This window comes from Budorcas taxicolor, chromosome 6, assembly GCF_023091745.1.
Source record: "Budorcas taxicolor isolate Tak-1 chromosome 6, Takin1.1, whole genome shotgun sequence".
NCBI lineage: Eukaryota > Metazoa > Chordata > Mammalia > Artiodactyla > Bovidae > Budorcas > Budorcas taxicolor.
Window position 1 is genome coordinate 6,825,306 of NC_068915.1, and position 12,587 is coordinate 6,837,892.

A 12,587-nucleotide genomic window follows, 5' to 3' on the forward strand; every position below is an offset into this window, starting at 1 on the left:
ATGTGAAAAGCATTGAACAGCATAAGAACAATCATGTGCACAGGTAATTTCAAAACCAGGCTGACTTTCATAGAATCAGCAAGTCCTTAATAGGAAACCTGAAGACAAGAAGGAGTCCTTCTAAATGCTGGGGTCTAAGAAAGCACCTTGCAAATGGTGCCATCTAAGGTGAAGCTGGAAGGAAGATAGGACTGCATCTGGTATGAAGAAAAGCACCTCAGGCAGAGGGAAAGGCTTAAACAAAGGCAGAGACACCTCAGAATCCAGAGCGATGGCATGTGCCTGGCCTGTGGGGTGTGAGATGGAGCAGGTTAGAAAAAAGGCTAAAAGGGTGGGCTGTGACCATACCTCAGAGAGCTCCAAACAATAGGATGAAGTTTGATTTTTGTCCTGAAGGCAATATATGCAGGTTTTGGGGAAGAGTAGCTAAAAAGGATGTTTCATTTGTTTAATTTAATAGGTAACACAATGTTTAACTTAAACAGTATTCTTTTTTTAAAAATTGAACTATAGTTGAAGTTATACATGCCGGGAAGTGCAGCCAAAAATTTTTTTTGGTTTCATCCATGGCATAGCAGGAAAGAATCCACCTGCAGTGTAGCAGACGTGGGTTTGATCCCTGGTTTGGGAAGATCCCCTGGAGAAGGGAATGGCAACCCACTCCAGTATTCTTGCCTGGAAAATCCCATAGACAGAGGAGCCCGGCAGGCTACAGTCCATGGGGTCGCAAAGAATCAGACGTGACTTAGTGATTAAACAACAACAACAAAATAGTTGTATTATGAGGTTGTGTCAATTTCTGCTACACAGCAAAGTGATTCAGTTATACTAGATATAAATCCTTTTTTATATTCTTTCCCATTATGGTTTATCACAGAATAATGAATATAGTTCCCTGAGCTGTACAGAAGGACCTTGTATATCTATTAAACAATATTCTTAGTAGTTAATATATCCATGGGGCACAGAATTTTAAAGGAACAAGATAGCACATAAATGTAAAATTTCCCTTCCTTCCACCCCTGTGCCCCTGCCGTTTATTCTGGAAGCAACTAATGCAACCTATTTCTTTTGTATGGAGACAACTGTTTGGTAAAATAGATAATGTGCCAATACTGGTTTGATTGTAATGGAGAAGAGAAAGATTAATGACAGAGACACCAGTTTGGCAGTCACTGCAGAAGTCCAGGTGATGAAATGAGGCATTAAGTAGAGTAGTTACTCTGAATATAAGAGACTCTAAAAAGACATTTCATCATCCTTTCCTCCCTCCAATCTGTTTAGAAATGGCTGAAATTTCGAAGATGACTGAAATTTTGTCTTGAGACTTGAGGAATGGTAAGGAGGGGAAGCTATTTTGTAACAAGGAGATGGGGAAGCTGTGTGGGAAAGATGAACCCTGTTTTGGAATTTTTTGCTTGTGAAATGACAAATATTCCATTAGCCCGTGAGCCACGTAGCTTGCAAGAGAAATATATACCGGGAAGTCAAGGGCCAAGAGCTGGTAGTTAAAGCTGTGGGATCAGATGAGCTTGAGAGAGGAAGATAAAAGGGGTACGGAGGACTAAAACACTTCCACATGTAAGGGGAGAGAAGAGGAAGCCGGCTCAGTGGAGACGGAGCAGGACCTGCGTTACTGCGTCCTGGGGGAGAAAGAGTTTCAAAGGGACAGGCATGGAGTTCTGGCTAATACCTCACTGCGGGAACAGAGACGTGATACAGTAAGGAGAAGCACTGAAAGGAAATCTGTGGACAACCTGGTGATGAGCAGATTACTGATGAGCTTTAAAGGATACCTGCTGAAGAGTGGTGAGGGGAAGTCATGCAAGGGAGAGAGTGAAGGGAGGCAAAGGTGCAGGACCTTGTGAAGACCCTTCTCTCAAGAAATCTACTATGGATGGAGGGAGAGGGGAAAGGACCTGGGGAAAGGGAATAAGGCAGAGAAAGGACTTTTTTTTTTTTTCCTGCAAGTGCAGTGGAAAATGTTGACGAGAAAAGGAAAAATATTTAGTGGAGCAAGATGACTGTAAGAGATCAAAGGGGAAAAACTGAAATGGAGGGAGGAAAACCGAGGAGTGGACACCTTATCACCTCAGCCCTCTCATGAAAGAAGTTGAGCTTAGCCCCCATGCTTGAGGGAGGCTTTTGGAGGTTTGCTCCCTCACCATCAGTCTCAAAAGAGTTGTGCTGAAAGTACATCTGGTCTCTGAGTAATCTTGGAAATGTATTCAAGAACTATCATGTTCTTTCTGTAGCCCATAAAGAAGAGCGGAGCAAGGGACACAGCATTCCTTCCAGATGGGCTTTGGGAGACAACCATGGGGCTCTGATATTGGAAAGAGAACGCAAACAGCAACTGCAGCTTGTCTATTAACATCCTGTGAAAACTACCAAAAGGTACGCACGAACAATTTACGGGGGAGATGCGGGAGATGAGTGGAGTCAGTATGACTCCCTGTGATTTGGGTCAGAGCAGACACTTCCCCAGAATTCATAATCAGTGATTCTCCAAGGACAGAATACAATGCCTTCCTCCTTCTCTTCCCTTTCCTTGTAAGCCTCCTTCCTTTATCTTCACTTGCCCATCCTGGATTTACTCCCAGAATACCAAAGAAAGGCAGAGAAGCAGCATTTCTGCTCAGGTTAAAAATGGTTAAAATAAGGACATATAGTTGTGAAAAACTGTGTCCTCCAAGGGGCTTCCCTGGTAGCTCAGAGGTTAAAGCGGCTGCCTCCAATGCGAGTAGACCCAAGTTCGATCCCTGGGTCAGGAAGATCCCCTGGAGAAGGAAATGGTAACCCACTCCAGCATTCTTGCCTGGAGAATCCCATGGATGGAGAAGCTGGGTAGGGCTACATGTAGTCCACGGGGTCGCAAAGAGCCAGACACGACTGAGCGACTGCACCTTCACCATTCCCTGATTTTGTTCCCAGGTTAATATATTTTAGTTTAGCTTGTTTTGTTTTTATGATGTCCTAGTCCTTTCTTCTTTATTTTTGTAATAACACTCCAATTTTAAATCTCCCTCGTATGAGTGGCTTATATTGTGCCTGCCTCAAGCAATTATATAAGAAAATTATGTAAGTACATTTAAAGTTAGACATTTATTCCTTCATTTTAAAATTTGATATGACTCCCAGGGAGTGTTTCTTATTGTTTACAGATTATTTCCTGAATTCCAATAGAGCAGTGTATATGTAAAACCCACATTGTGCGGTTCCTTCTTAGGCAGCGTATTAGTTGGTCAAAGCACACTTCTAAGGCTATACTGCCCTCAAGTGGTCTGGCTTGAGAACAAACAACTATTTTTTTTCTGGATGGAAACCGAGTTTCTAACCAGACTTGTCTGACTTAAAAGTAACTTCTGACCCCAGAAAAACAACAACAACAAAAATTATTGTATGCCAAGTCTGAAGAGTATGAGGAAAAGGAAGATTTTATTTCCCAATGTTCTCTCAAAAGGTATAGAGTAAAAAGTACAACAGCAAGAGCCACAAGCTTGTTTTGTTAATCACAGAGCAAAAGAGCCACAAGCTTGTTGTATTAATTTTAGAGGAACTGTCTGCACATGTGTGGCCACAGGGATGTAGCTGTGGGATACGGGTTGAACTGGCTCCGTTAGGCCTTTGGGGATAATCTTCAGCTTCTCAAGGGCAACCCCCTCATCAGAACTCATGACATCATGTTCCACAACTAAGGACACACAGTTGTTTGGAAAGAATGCATTCAGGGAAAACATTCAACTTTTCCCCATGTGGCCAAGACTCAAAAAGGAGGCCAACAATTAGGGTGATTACATTAATCACAGGATGGCTGGTGGAGGAGGGTACTGCTGTGGAGGGCCTGTAATGGTAGCCCTGTGGGGACTCTGCTCTAATTGGCCACCATCAAGGCCCTCTAATGCCTATGGTTAGCTTCCCACGTTGTTGGTGGAAAAAGGAAGAGACCACCCTCAAAGGGATGAACAGCCCACTCAGGATGCATTGGGCTGTTCTGGGCTGTTCTGGTCGGTTGTGGGGTATTTGGCCACTCAGCTAGAGAGTCCCTCCTGGAACAGGGGGGACAGCTAAAAATGCACGCGGTGGTGTCCCTTGTGGTTCGCCACACACTCTCTGGTATTTGGGGGTGATTTCTGTTAATCGTGAAAATCCTTCAATAATGGATGATTTTTGAGTGGGAAAACACTAGTTCTCATACACTGCTCTTTGGCTGGGCACAGAGATGAACTGGGCTGGTCCAGTGAGTAGAAACGAGCTTTTAATTCATCCGTTATCTGGTGCTATGGGAAAGATTGCTGAGCTTCATAACTTGGGATCTAGAATCATCTCTGCACACCAGTTATGGGACCATGAGAGACTCATTTAAACCTTCTGGGCTCAGGTTCCTCATCTGCAAACTCTGACATTAGCTCAGGTCAGCGGTTTAAAGACTGCTACGTGGATGTGCCCACAGGCTACTGCCAGGATGCAGAGTCCTTTTCCCCTCCTTCTTTAGGCAATAGCAAGCCCACTTGGATTCACTTTATAAATCTAAATTTGAAAACCACTGGATCAGATGGTCTATGCCTCTTTCCTTTCCAGCTACATTATTCTGTGGTGAGGACAGGTACTCTGAGCGGTGATGGTGACACTCACTGGTGACGTTGTTTTTCTTCTTAAGTGAAATCATATATGGCTCTCAGTCCAAATGCTTCCCTATAAAATGAGTCTCATCTGATTCTGGCATTCTGGGATGACACCAAGTGTGTGTGCTGGAAGAGAGGAGAAGAGGAAGAGGTGTGAATCACTGCAATCCCACAGCTCCTGGGGGACAGAGGCCAAGGAAGGAACTGGGCAGAGCTCACCAAGCAAACACCAGTCTAGGAGTGTAGGCATGTTAATAAGTGTGATTATACTCTATCAGGAAAATCAGCCAGAAAATGGAAGATCACAGCTAAGGAATGCTCTGGAAAAAATACTAGGGAGCATAGACAGAATAACAACTTTTTAAGGAAAATGATATATTAATATATATATATATATACATGTCATATATATTATATATAAGATCTAATTGCAACTTTTTTCTCAGGAAGATATAAGGTCTGAATGGGCCCCCAAAGAAAAATACCCTAAAAAGAATTAAAATTTTCCAGAAACGGAAGGTTTTAATACACTGTAAATGTGTCTCATTCCTAGTAGGAGCAATCATTAATAAAATTAATAAGATTTGTTTTCATCCAGGAAGCTTTCCCTTTAAGGTCACTTAAAAACAGAATAGAACATAAAATGTGTATAGTTTTATTTCTCAACTGCTGAAAGGTTTTCCCTCTGTAGTGTTTAAGTTGAGATCATACAAGTATGGATGAATAATATTTGGGCTTCAATCCCCTCTCTTGATAACATGTGATACAGATTAAGTACCCGACCAAGGGACTCAGCATCATGAAATAGCCACTGTTCTAGTTCAAGTATGCCAAGTAAATGCAGAAAAATTTTCTTTTCCACTTTGTGTTTTCATATCGGCATCTGTCATTTTATTAAGAGATTATAATTTATGAAATTGCTCAAACTGTAGTTCACAGTTACATGAACTTTTGAGGCCTGATCTGTATGCCCCTCAATAGATTTCTCTATTGATGTATCCCATTATTGTGCTGAAAATATTGTATAGATGGTGAATGTTCACCCAGTGAACAAATATTTACAGAGCACGTATTATAGGAAAAGCACTGAAGTAAACAATATGGGGGTGCAAAGATGGGCCAGACACAGTCCTTGCCCACAAAGTGCATACAATCCAGTAAAAAGTGATGTGTGGAAACAACCACAAAACAAGAAGGTAAGTGGCTGACTACTAGACACACGTGTAGTAATATGTGCTTCTGATATAGAGTGAAGGGTGGGATTTTAGGTAATTTTTTCAGGAAAGGGTTTATGGAGCAAACTTTTGGCCCAGGCCTAAGGTGTACATAAAATTTAGGTAGAGGTGGGAAGAGAGACTGCGGCAGGCGGGAGTGGCAGGAACAAAGCTACGGAGGTGGGAAAGCACAGCCAGCGCTGAGCGGACAGCGAGCCTGGCAGAAGGCTGTTGCTGCAGGGGATGAGGGGGTCGGGGGGTGAAGAGCAGCAGACAAGTCTTGACAGGACGCTGGAATTATACTGGGGAGGCAGTTTTATTTCTGCTGAGGGGAGGGAGGGGTTTTATGGCTGCAAGCACAGAAACAATGCACAGAATATTTAAAAGGGAAAGTGGCCGATCCAAAATAGCCTCTGGAAGACTATCAGGCTAGCCCAGGTACCAAATGGTGGAAGTCTGACTTAGAGTGATGGCATTGGAAACGTTGTGTGAATGTGCGCGTGGTGGGAAGTAGTACTGGAAAAAAATGCAGTTCAATTCAAAGTCACTGCACAGGGTGAAACAATAAGTTGGACAAAATGAAAAAAGCTAGAGCCCTACACATAAAAACATTAGAGCCACCTTTCAGCGGATGGGCTAAATGTGTGTGTGTGTGGTGTCATGTCTGGAGTAATTAGTCTGATATATTTGTACCTGTAATTAGCCATAAAGTCCTGCCATCATTTTCCAAAGTAAAGGAACATTCTTTTAAAATTAAAGTGAAAACACATAATCTGGAAGCAGGGAGATGTGGTTGGGTACTCATAATCATTACTTTGTAAAGGAGGTTGAGTATTTTTCCATTTCAGCAAGTCATTAGAACAAGTGGAAAATCTATTGGAAGACAGACACAGTCTGTAAACAGAACAAGATAATGTAAATTTCCTTACAAATAGTCTGTAGGTCTTTTCTTATTTAAAAAAAAAAAAAATGAGTATTACACCCAATTCTTTTGTATTTTACTTCCCTGTTTACCATGCTAGGGAAAATGTCACATTTTATGTCAGGTGTAACTAGACAACTAGAGTAAATGACTGTCTATAATTATAAAAATTAACAAGATGCAGTCATTGAATTAATTCAACAATTGCAGGTTGAATGCTTGTTCTGAAGGCAACTTTGGGCTAAATTTTCAGGGAACTGAGATAAAAGAAACTCAGTTCATTCATAAAAAGGCTTGAAATTTAGTTGACTAACTCTGACTAAAGAATAAGAGGAATCTAAAAATCAATAAATCATCATATTGTAGGCCCCTGATGTTATTCAGGAATCCGTCTGGAGAATTTAGAAAATTCCCAATCCTCAAATTCCATAACAGCATATCACTGCCATGAAATATTCATGCAGCAACAACTTGACATCATCAGAGGTATGCTGGACAACAATGGGGCTGGATTCCTGGGCTCACTCACTTGGCTAGTGACCCACTACCTCAAACCAGCTTTGCAGAACTCCTGAATGGAAGTCGTTGCAAGGTTGCAAACAGCAATACCATGAACCTTAGGGATTAACTGAAATGTCAAAACTGGGACTGTAGCACTACACAGCGTCAAGTACTGCACAGCAAGAAGCCTGTTTAAAAGGGACTGAAAGAACAAAGGCATCCTTAGTACAGAGTTGGCTTCTCAGAAAATGCGGGCTTGTGTTGAGAATGAGTCATGTTCAGGACTGGTAGAAATGAGAGAAGAATGGGGAAGGGAAACATCCCAGCATCTGGCCTTGCCTGACTTCTTGCTTCTGGGCTCTTTCTTCTCCGTCCTCTGTCTGGATTGGCTAGATCCCACCTACAGGCTTAGCCCCATCTCAGCCAGTAGGTCAGTCCTTTGCATGGGCATGTGTGGTTTCAGCAGCTCTGACAGGGCAGCAGGCCTATTATTAAGTGATAGGTGCCACAGCAGGCACTTTATTTAATCATCATACCAAATCTGTAAAATATTGTTTTCCCAAGTTCCCTGGTGGCTCAGATGATAAAGAATCTGCCTGTAATGCGGGAGACCTGAGTTTGATCCCTGGGTTGAGAAGATCTCCTGGAGAAGCAAATGGCAACCCACTTGCAACTAACACACAAATATATAAAGAAATCAAGGCTCACAAAAGTTAAGCTAAGCAACTTGTGCCGAATCATAAATCTGGTGGCAGGAGAAGAAAATTCAAGTCCAGAATCGTTTACTGTGATAGATTGCCTCTCAGGCTCTGAAACACATATTCTTAGCCTTAGGTGTCAGAGGCACAAGACTGGCTTCCTTGCTGGCAGGCTTTCATTGGGTGACTCAGTTTTGACAAGCTTCTACCTTGTTCTACAGAAACAATCCTGTAAGTATATTCCTGCTGGTCTCACTCTTTGTGACTTACCAGCTCTTCTGCAATGGGAGTCTCTTCTTGCCCTTTTCATACATCCTCCTTTTCCCAGGATGGAAATCTTGTTTCACTTGAATGTTTGGACTCTACTACCAGTTAATAGCTATCCCTGAAACTGTCTGTATAACTAGGTGTCTCAGAATGGTTGTCTTGGATTCTGCATATCTGTCTGTCATCCAGATACTCGTCCATCCCCACCCTTGAAGTCTGGCTCTTTCTGAAAGGAACTGCTTGCTCCAGACTACCCCCTGTTTTCTGTTCTCATATCTGTCCCAAACTCCAATGTTACACTTTCTTTCCTTCAGTACTTGTTATTCAGTTGCTGAGTCATGTCCGACTCTTTGTGACTCCATGGACTGCAGCACGCCAGGCTTCTCTCTGCCCTTCACTGTCTTCCAAAGTTTGCTCAAATTCATGTCCATTGACTCGGTGACACCATTCAACCATCTCATCCTCTGCTTCCCTCTTCTTCTTTTGCCTTCAATCTTTCCCAATATCAGGGTCTTATCCAATTATTCAGCTCTTCACATTAGGTGGTCAGAGTACTGGAGCTTCAGCTTCAATCTAGTGCTAGTACTAGACAGATTAGGGAATCTGTCTCCCAAATTATTTAGCCATCCATGTGCAGTCCTTTAACCAAGTAGCTGGGCTATGTGTGACTCACAATGTTAAGTATGGTAGAACAGTGGTAGGAAAAAGCATAGTGTATTCTTGAGAGGTGCAGAGCTTGACCTCACAAGGGTGGGAGGGTGTGTTTGACAGATCGTTGAAAATAAAGGTGAATTAGTGATGTGAATGTTCAAATTACCTTACAGGTGCACTCATTTCACATGCCAGCAAGATGATGCTCAAAATCCTTCAAGCTTTAGCAGTAGATGAACCAAGAACTTCCAGATGTACAAACTGGATTTAGAAAAGGCAGAGGAACCAGAGATCAGATTGCCAACATCCATTGGATCATAGAAGAAGTAAGGGAATTAAAAAAAAAAAAAGTCTACTTCTGCTTCATTGACAGTACGAAAGCCTTTGACTGTGTGGATCACAACGAACTGTGGAATGTTCTTAAAGAGACATGAATACCAAATCACATCACCTGCCTCCTGAGAAACCTGTATGCAGGACAAGAAGCAACAGTTAGAACCAGACATGGAAAAACAGACTGTTTCAAAATTGGAAGACAAGTACGTCAAGCCTGTATATAGTAACCCTACTTATTTAACTTATATGCAGAGTACATCCTGTGAAATACCGGCTGGATGAAAGCACAAACTGGAATCAAGATTGCTTGGAGAAATATAAACAACCTCAGATATGCAGATGATAACCACTCTAATGGCAGAAAGTGAAAAGGAACTAAAGAACCTCTTGATGAAGGTGAAAGAGGAAAGTAAAAAAGCTGGCTTAAAACTCAACATTCAAAAAACTAAGACCATGGCATCTGGTCCCATCACTTCACGGCAAACAGATGGGGAAAATGTGGAAACAGTGTCAGATTTCATTTTTTTGGGCTCCAAAATCAATGAGGATGGTGACTGCAACCATGAAATTAAAAGACGCTTGTTTCTTAGAAGAAAAGCTATGACAAACCTAGACAATGTATTCAAAAGCAGAGACATCACTTTGCCAGCAAAGGTCCATATAGTCAAAGCTATGGTTTTTCCAGTAGGCGTGTATGGATATGAGAGTCGGATCAAAAGCACCAAAGAATTGATCCTTTTGAATTTTGGTGCTGGAGAAGACTCTTGAGAGTCCTTGGACATCAAGCAGATCAAACCAGTCAATACTAAACGAAATCAACTCTAAATATTCATCGGAAGGACAGATGCTGAAGCTGAAGCTCCAATACTTCGGCTACCTGATGCGAAGAACTGACTCATTGGAAAAGACCCTGATGCTGGGAAACATCGAGGACAAGAGAAGAAAGGGGCAACGGAGGATGAGACGGCTGGATGGCATCACAGACTCAATGGACAGGAGTTTGAGTAAACTCAGGCGTGCTGCAGTTCAGGGGGTTGCAAACAGTCAAACACAAGTTAGCAACTAAACAAAAACAGTGAGGTGAAATCACATTAAAGACAATTTTAAATTTGGGATGAGGCACTTGCATATAACCCAACAGTGATGAGAAGTTATTACTCATGCAGGATGGACTGGAGAGGAAAAGACTGAAGAGAGAGAAACTGAGAAACCATTAAAGTTGTGCACAGTTGAAGTGATGAGAGCCTGGACTGGACTTTATAATAACCCAAAGGAAGGTGATAAGAAATACCACATGAAGCAAAAACTGTAGACTCAGTGACAGACCGGATTTTTAGAGAAGCAGAAATCAATAATGACTGCAAACTTGTAAGTATGGTGGTGTCATTGGTGGAAGCAAAGAAATCTAGGAAGGGGAATCAATAGAGTCGGGAGAGAACCCTAAAATCCCAGCTCTCTTTCCAAGATGTTTCAGTAATAGCACTGATTATATCTGAGTATGTTGTTAGTAAGCATTCAAGCAGAGGCATGTTTTAAAATCAGCTGAATTGTTGAAGTGAGGCTAGAAGGCGAATGAGAGGATCAGAGTTAAACGATCTGTCTGGGATGGGTGTGGGAGTGAACTCATGCCTATGGTTGAGGGAGCTATAGGGGAATTCAGTCCTAATCTGGCAAGTGGTCCACTGTTTGACACCATATTCTGGGGCTGGGTGTTTGCTGGGCCAAGGGCCAAGGATGGGGAAGGGAGTTATGGATGGACTGAATATTCATAATAAAAGAATCTGTTATACAACTTGGCTCTTAAAAAGTCCACCTCGGTGCCTAAGTATGGAATCTCGTGCTTGAGAACGCTGATGATTCAGCACCCGTGTGAGCCTCTCCCATCCCATCCCACCGAGAAAAGCAGCCCAAGGGCTGCTGCTATCACCCCCCTTGGGTGCTAAAACACTGAAAGTGCTGCAAAATGCCTCTCTTCTTAGATCAAATATGATAATTATTGAGTTGGACTTTAATTCAAATTCTCAGTTTTCCTTTCCATAGTGTAGATCGGTGACCACGATAAGCCAGTGGCTGACTGTGTCTAAGTCAGTGTCCTCAGCTGTAAAATGGGAACCTTAACACCTGCCTTCCCTTTCTGTGAAAACAGATCAACACAGAATTTATATTTTGTCTGAGTGATGGCAGATTGCTTATTTCAGTATGGTTCTTTTAGCTTATAAGTGTAGAGACCAGTGATGGGTGTAATCAATACAACTTTTATGTAACTTCAGGACGAAACTAGGTTTCTTTTAGTTCTGATCCTAATTAAAATTAAAAACTTTGTTTAAAAAAAATAAAATGAAGGAAGGAAGGGAAAAATGTGGTTATTTAAGGTGGGTTCTTTTATGAGGGGGAGTTTCTTGGATATGAACTGGCATTTGTCCAATAATACTCTGAGTTCAGTAAATAACTCAGCATACATGCATAAAGTTTCCAATGACAAACATGACGCTTAAAAAATTAAGTGGAAAGTACTTGGCAGGACACATAATTACAGTTTGATGAAGGGAAATTTTTTTGGTGGTTGGCCAAAGCTGACAGGCATAAGGATTAACCCATCCTCACTCATCACAGTAAGAGAAATTGCCAGTTATCACTGGCACCGTGCTGTGACTTTCCCAAAGAAACCTGGAAGGAAGCTGACCTCTATGTGAGTGTGGTGTGTGCGTGCGCACTGACATAATGCACAGGTATGCCTTACAAGTGAATGACTCATTGAAGACAGGAAACTTCTCTAATGTATAAACTACTTTCTAAAAAGGGGGAAAAAGTCTGATGGTGGTACTCTAATTCTCTTCTTTCAGACATGAGTCTGAATATAGGTCTCCCTTCTCACTATGATAACATCTTTTAGCACAGTAAAACAGATGTGATCTTCTGGATGACTTACCCATGGCCACACAACTCATGAACAGCAGAACAGAAATTCAAACCCATGACTGTTTCACTCAAAAGTTCAAATATTTTCTGCTACATCTGCTGCCTGCAAAAAATAATGGTGTGGATGTGGAGACGAAGCAGGAGGCTGGCGGGGATGACCCAGCCTACAAAATATGTATCTCTGATTTTATGACGTCTACTTTTTTCTAATGGTTGCAGTGGAGGCACTGAGATTGATAAGCACGCACTCCAAGACGGAGACAAACTCAGCCTCAGAGAGGCCACAGCAGCTTTGCCAAGGCCAGAGCCAGGACATGGGAGAGCCAGGACACAAAGCCAGAGATACGCGACTTAAAACATTTGGTTACGGGTGAAACGTTTTCAAGCATGATACCTCTTTAAACCTGACAACAACCCCAGGAGAGGAATGCTACGGTGATAGAAAGAAACTGGA

At 42.1% G+C, this 12,587-nt stretch overlaps 1 protein-coding gene and 1 long non-coding RNA gene across 2 annotated transcripts in view; one reads left to right on the forward strand and one right to left on the reverse strand.

Moving 5' to 3' along the window:
• The window catches only part of SYNPO2 (synaptopodin 2), a 198,535-nt gene that overhangs the window by 85,611 nt on the left and 100,337 nt on the right, over positions 1-12,587 (reverse strand). The gene's annotated exons all lie outside the window — the stretch shown is intronic.
• On the forward strand, positions 1,531-11,641 carry LOC128049487 (uncharacterized). The gene is made up of 3 exons (XR_008199591.1): positions 1,531-1,721; positions 2,256-2,397; positions 9,052-11,641. It is a non-coding gene; the product is annotated as an uncharacterized LOC128049487 (long non-coding RNA).